Source organism: Lepisosteus platostomus, chromosome 10 (assembly GCF_059453375.1).
Source record: "Lepisosteus platostomus isolate fLepPlt1 chromosome 10, fLepPlt1.hap1, whole genome shotgun sequence".
NCBI classification, from domain to species: Eukaryota; Metazoa; Chordata; class Actinopteri; order Semionotiformes; family Lepisosteidae; genus Lepisosteus; species Lepisosteus platostomus.
This window is the reverse complement of record NC_142620.1, coordinates 41,071,674-41,077,673: the sequence shown is the minus strand read 5'-3', so window position 1 is coordinate 41,077,673 and position 6,000 is coordinate 41,071,674.

The window sequence follows — 6,000 nt, the reverse complement described above, 5'->3', positions numbered from 1 at the left end:
CTCTGTGACTGAAAATGTCTTTTACCGACATTTTATCTCACCAACATCAACATATTTTCTCTTTCACGTCTCTTCATAATAAAACCAACAAGAAAGTACTCATCATGAAAACATGGTGTCGATCCATATGACTATCACTGAGAAATACCTAGTCTCAAACAGATACCTCATGCGGCATGCCACACTCTTATATGCGCTGAGCACTTGACTTCTGTTAACAACACCTGTGCTCAATAAACTCAGGAAAAGTCTACAATTGGCCAAAATGTATTTTTTCTGATAAGCTCTATACTAAATATATGTATGAACATTTAAGTTGATAATTTGTGATAAATCTCATATTCCTAATGAGCACATCATGACAGTTTGGCCTTTTCAGTAAGGTTTTTCCTGTAGCTACTTTACTTACAAAGCCTTATGATGGGAATTGTTATATCACGTCTTTATTACTAGCGTACAAGGGGCTCTTAATGGCCTGTTCTAAATTTTGCCATTTAAGTTATGACTACCTAATAATACAACGAGCAGAAATCATTGAAAACTTAACTATATTTCTTGAAGGGGTATTGGGCTTTGCAAGATTAAGATGGCTAAATGACAAAGTTGGACAAATTGAGTACAGTGTAAATCAATAACATTAAAAACAAACTACAAGATATATAAAGAGCAAACACTAAAATTCTCAGGCTTACAGAAACTCCCAGTTTTTCCACTTGTGTTTGAAATCCAAAACAATGCAAAATTGCTTTCATTCTGATCTATCTCTCAGGAGACCTGGAAACTCAAACATGATCTTGAATCATCTACAGTATGAGACAGCTTTTCTGTAACTTGTAGAGAAATAAATCACGCTATTGTGCCAATATTAAAAGAGACGCTTCTAGGCCTGAGGTGAATGTTTTTTTTAGAAAAAAAATGTCTGCTTAAAAAATACAGAGTACAAAAAAGCAGCCCTGTTTGTATATGGGAGATGGGATTTCAGAGATATTTCCCCATTTGCTTTGTCAACTCTCTGGCCAGTCTTGTGGTACTTTATATTCTTTATTTGCAACAATCCATCGAAAACCCATCCATCCATTTTCCAACCCCTTCAGCCAGTTCTGGGCCTCTGGGGAACCAGAGTCTATCCTGGCAAGCAGTGGGCGCAAGGCAAGATACAACCTGGATGGGACGTCATTCTGTCGCAGGGCACACACAAGCACGTACTCACACACCAGGGCCGGTTTTCCCAGAAGACAATTAATCTACTGTACCAGTATGTTTGGACTGTGGGAGGAAACCAGAACACCCAAAGAAAACCCACATAAACGTAGAAACTCCATGCAATTGACACCCAAGATCTGGAATTGAAACAGAGCTGCAATACTAACCAGTGCAACATCGTGCCTCCCCCATTGAAAGCCCTTTAGATTTAAAACATTCAAACAGTACGTTTGGATTTAGGAGAACTGATGAGCCTCATTTGCCGTTATCCAATGCTTTGTTAGAAATCTAAATTGCTCAGCTTCTTGTCTTGCAAAGATGCAACACCTCTTAACTTGTTTCCCATTTTGACCTCTTTATGTAATTTTGGAAGGTTTCCAAAATGAACATTATAACATTTTAAGTTTGCCTTCCAAAGCCTAAAAAGTATATTCAGAAACCATATGTATGCCAGAATCACTGGGAGCCATGGCCATCACTGGCAATAGTAAGACTGTGGATTTGGCCTACAGATGGTAATCTCAGAACTGTGATGGGATGGGATTAACATTTCAACATCTGCAATAGCTGTAATGTTTCTTCTTGGCACATTTTTGTAAGCTGCAAATGCAAGCTCCCCTGGGAAGGAAATGGAAAAGCAAAAGAGAAAAAAGGAAAAAAAAACATACTGGCAGCCGGAGAAATGAAAACAATTCTGAAAAAAAAACTGCAGATGGAAGATTGAGGGAAAGGGGTGTTGAGATAGAAGCAAATGGTGTGAAAAATGAAACGGTTCCACAAGGAATTCATCTGGCCATTGCACACTCCTGATTACTTAAAGATTTGTAAGGAACCCATTTTCAGTTTTTCATATAGGTTATTGTGTGAGGACGCAGTAGACATGAACAAAATGTCTGTTTACAGTTCACACTAAACGGTACTGGTGGGGGGAAAAGGCGATTGGGAATGGCTTTTAAAAGACAATGCAAGGAGCTATTTCATTTTAAACTACCTGTATGGCAAAAAACCCACCTGAGTATTCCTGAATATAAACATAGGAACACAAAGGAAGATGAGAAAGATTAAAAAGTATGAAGTGTATTAAAAAGAAAAAATGTTTTTGTCTGTGATGAAGTTCTGAAGGTATGGAGGGAACTACAAGCAAGTGTGGCTCCTCTAATTACCCACAGGGACGACCCTGGGTTGACAGGCAATGAAAGTCAATTGTTTTGCTGGAGTGCATATTGGGAATGCTCTGAAGTTCTCTGGAAAAGAAATATGGAGAATTTGGTCATCAAGAGACAGATCCCACAGGATTTACAGGTCTCTTTACTTTTTCATCCTCTAAAGATCTGGGGGAAAATGGTAACTGTGACTCATGTAAGGTACAAAATTAAAGTAATCAAGGCTACCATCATGGCGGTATCAAGAATGGGGTCTGAGCATCTGTGCTCTGGATTAGAATTTGACTGCTGGCGTGCTGCAGTATGAAATTGCGATCATCATTAGGATGTGCTAGAAGAAATGTAAATTAAATGATACCAAGTTCCCAATCCCAAAGGTCTTTGAGAATGACCAGGCTCCATATCAATTGCTCTCCCTGCTGAAGAAATTTCCACACAATGGAAAACCAAAATTGAAAAACTTTTCAAATTAAACCTCATTTCCTGAAAAGTGCAAATCTCCTACAGGCAGCACTTCACAGCATGATGTTAGGAAAAATTAAGGAAGAGAGGAAATTCTCTGAATTTTGCCATGATATAGTCATAGTTACTGAATTGTATATTCTGGTAATTGGATTTCGCAAAGAACATTGCAGTATCAAAGTGACTTTTCATGAAGTGGCATACATATACATTGATTCCTTTTATCTGAGCTATTCACTTTTTCTGTAATATTTTTATAAAATTGTAAACATGTAAAAATAGTCTGTTTCATCAAATAATCACTTTAAAAAGCCTGAGAATCAGTGATAGGATGAATGGAATACTGCCAAAGAGATAAAAAATTCTTCAACACTAGTACCCCTCTAACTCAGACCTTAGTGTTGACACTGGCACACTTTGATACACTGGTAGCAATAGTGTCAGGTGAATGAGCTGAACAGATTCTCACCGCAGTTTGAATAACATAATCGCTCCTCTGGTGAAACCACTCTATTGTGCAAGACATAAAGAGAACATTTTTGGAAATATTGCAGTCAAAATATGACCCTTTCAGGCTTTATTATTGTATTGTACTGTATTATTGCCAACGTACTGTATGCTACCTATCTAAACAAAATGGTGATCACTATCAACAATTTTTAATAACATTAAGCCCTGCTTTTTGTGGATTTACTTCTGGTTATGTTCCCGTGTTTTAAGAGACATAAGCCAAAATGTACTTTCATATGTAAGTTTTTTTTTGTTCCATTTCTTAAATACAGCCTTCCATCTACAAGTCTTTCTGAAAATTACCTAAGGATAATGATCATTGCTAACCTATGTCACACCCGCTCCCCGCTTCCTGCTCTTGGCTCCTAGAGTATCCTCAGAGTTGATGGTTTATAAACAATCACAGCATTTAATTAATATGATGTGTGTAAGGATTACATTATTAGTCAACGATTTTCTTCACTCAGTTCTTGGTCTTAGAAATAGACCTCCAGCACTAGGTTCACTGCTTACAAAAACAGATGGAATTGTTTTCAACTATCTTATCAGCTCTTAATACTGTACATGATAATTAATGATATCCAGGCACAGGTATAAATTACAATGTACTGTATAAGTACCCCTGGAATCATGTTTCTTATTTCTGCAGGAGCCCAGGTGTTTCCAGACATGTGGAAACAGAAACGTGAGTGAGACAAAGTCCTGAAACCCAATCTTTGTTACCACGGATCCTTTCCTGAGCTGATAATGGTTCAGATGGTTTTAATCCAAGAAATAATGGAACAGAATTCAGAAATAAAGGTGGGGAACACCTGTCAATAAAGCAATTAAACTGACACTAATGTATCAGTGGATAAATCAATGTTGGTTAAATTTGTAATTATGAATTCATTTTAATTAAGATATTGTGTTACTCTGTTGCTTTTCATGTCAGTTCTTATTTTGGGGGACTGGGAGGACAGAAACCAACAGTGGAAAATGTAAGCCAAGGCCCAAGTCCCTCTAAATTAAAATGGAATATCTCAATACACAATACTTGCACTCAATACATTAGTGTAAATGAAGACCCAGGGACACCACTGGAAATGATGTAACACAGAGAATTGTGGGAGTAAACAGCGTGCGACTGATGAATTCTTAGAACATTAAGGTACAGGCAACCAAACTAGCTCCATGGGTCGAGTGGTTTGCAACCCCTCATTATTTGCATCTAATTATTAATAGTTTTCATCTGTGTACAACTGACCATGATGGACAAAAACCACATATGGTAAATGGGTTAGATATGGTACACTGATGATGGTAACTGTTTTCTTCTCAATTTCCTGGACTGTGACATTTACTATGGATATATTTCTACTTGTAGTTCAACATGCTCTCTGAATACATTTCTACTTGCACTGATTTACAATGTATTTCTCTGAGCACTGTCACACACTATTAACATATTTCTGCTTGCACTGTGGCATACAAGATGAATTGCAATCTGCTTCCAAACTGTGCAGGCCTTTATGCCTCATCTAGCTAAACACTGTTGTGCTGTAAGCCTTTCAAACGCTGGTCTAAAACCAAAACCCTCCGTTAGCAACATCCTAAACGGTAACAAGGAAGCAGTGCATATTGGTTTGTGTGAATTTAAATTAAAAAACATACATTGAAATGTAGCACTGGGAAAGAGTCAGGTTCATTCTGCTTTGGAAAAAAAAATCCACCTAAATCAGGATTTCTAAGGTAAAAAGACTAAGAAAACTAAAAAAAAAAAATCAGTTGCAGTTACACGTACTGTTACATAAGAAAGCTTTTAAATGAGAGGTGGCCATTTTTCCCATACAGCTCATTGGTTACTAATAGCTAAATGAACTGAAGATCTCATTCAGCTGTTCTTGAAAGAAGCCATGGTATCAGTTTCGATAAGAATAGTGGGGTAGCTTGTTCCAGTCTCCTACACCCTACATTTTTATGTTATTGCCATTCCTACACAAGACATACAAGACAGGAATTGGCAATTTCCAGCACCCCAACAAACCTTAGTACAATTTGTGAAAACTGGATAAACTTATCTGAGTTTAAGCAATGCTAACATGAGCCAGATTGTTTTGAATAATCTGTGCATTTTCTTCCTCCTCCATTTGATCTTTTTGCAGACTTTCACTCATTTCAGTGAACATCAATGTCACAAATCAATGCATTCACCCAGCAGCTGGATTTAATAATGCTTTTTGTGATGAAAAAGGCATTTTTCTTGTACTGCTACTCTTGAAATTTATAAGCCAGTTTTGCTGTACCTGTGTAGTCCCAGAAGTAGAGCTGATCATACTGGAGGGATAAGGGGAGCCAAAAGCACCCTCCATCCTCATGAGCCCTGGGCGAAACACACCCAGTCAAAGCTCACTTGCAGTACTTTGGGAACTGGAAGGAAGCCAGATCATGGAGCAGAAAGCCATGTGATGAGAACACACACAGCACACAACACAGACGGGGACAGAGCAGAAGACTCAGAAATTGTGAGCCCATGGGTCTGACTAGCAAACCACTGTGCATCCCTGTTTAAGTATTGCCATGTTAACTCACAAAATTATATTCCATTTGATTTTATTAGTGGTTTTGCAGTATCCTTTTACTATTCCTCATAGAAGTTCCTAATAGAACTATTAACTTCAAC